At 61.1% G+C, this 1266-nt stretch overlaps 1 protein-coding gene across 1 annotated transcript in view; it reads left to right on the top strand.

The window, feature by feature from the left end:
- CFAP46 (cilia and flagella associated protein 46) overlaps positions 1-1266 on the top strand; it is a 61554-nt gene that overhangs the window by 14459 nt on the left and 45829 nt on the right. The window lies entirely within an intron of this gene.

Here is a 1266-nt window from a genome sequence, read left to right as displayed (position 1 = left end):
CCCCCCCGGGGGCCCACACACCTGGGGAAGTTTCCTCCACCCCCTCCTGGGCACAGTGCCCACCCCTCAGAGGCCCCGCCCACCCCGTCCTGCCTGGTGACCTGGGACCTTGTCTGAAGCGCTGCTGTTCCCCCAGGAAAGAAGAAGCGGGGCGCGGACGGCTCGTTTGATACCAAGGCCCATTCGCAAGTCCTGCTGCAGCGGCCGGGGTCCCCCAGCCTGCTGCGGAAGTTCGCGGAGGTGGGGTTCATCAGCGCCGAGGTATGTCCCGTGCACAGGTTGGCCGGCGGGCCCGGGTCCCCTCCGGCATCCGCTCAGTCCTCCGTGGTGGCCGTGTGGGCATCCGGGGGCGCTGGCCTGGTGGAGTGGTGGAGTGACAGTGGTGCCACTTGTCCCCACCTCTGCTCCCTAAACGAGACTGTGTACAGGGAGTTTCTGGGGGTTTTGGGGTTTTCTGGGAGAAACAGAAATCAAAATGTGACATGTTTGCTATACATTTTCCCTAGAAATAGTTTCTGAGTTGTGCCTGGCGGGGGCATGGCTCCGTGACCTCTCCCGCCTCGCTGCTCCTATACAGGCCACTGTCCAGTTGCTCCAGTCAGAGGGTGTGGAGCTCAATGACCATCCCAAACCCACCGAGAACCTGAGCCAGCACCCGACAGGCTATGTGCTCGAGTCCCCCGAGGAAAACTCAGAGTGGAACACGTACAAGTAGGGGCCGCGTGACCGGCGGGGCCGTCGTGTCCTCTGCCCCTGTGGCACCGTCTCTCCCTGAAGTGCGGACTTTGTGGCCGCCGGGGGAGGTGTGGAGTGGAGGGCGCTGTGTCGTCCAACCAGGAGCGTGAGAACAGCTGCAAGACTGGGGCCCAGGGTTTCTGACTCATGTTCATTCCGACCTTCCCGTTGTTAGTAAAAGTGAGATGTTAGGGGAGTAGAGCAAGGGGCAGCTCTTTAATTTGCCCAGAGGAGGTGTGCGGGGTCACGCCTCGATGGCTCCCCGTGTGAATGACAGCATTTCCCTCGGAACGTCCAGGAGACTCGCCCACGTGAGATGCCTCGAGCCGGACACCTGGGAAGCGGGGGCTGTGTTAATAACGACAGTCCGAGTTGTTTTTAAATCAAATAGTATTTTTTAAAGTCAATGACTGAATGGACTGTCACGTTCCGGGAGCTGCGCCCTACGTGACTGTTCTCACCCTCCGAGGTGGGGGAAAGGCCTGCTCCCCTCTTCCCGTTACGCAGGCAGCGGCTCTCCCAGCCGCCCGC

This window comes from Myotis brandtii, unplaced genomic scaffold (genome assembly GCF_000412655.1).
Source record: "Myotis brandtii unplaced genomic scaffold, ASM41265v1 scaffold604, whole genome shotgun sequence".
Lineage (NCBI taxonomy): Eukaryota > Metazoa > Chordata > Mammalia > Chiroptera > Vespertilionidae > Myotis > Myotis brandtii.
This window is presented reverse-complemented; position numbering and strand designations above follow the sequence as displayed.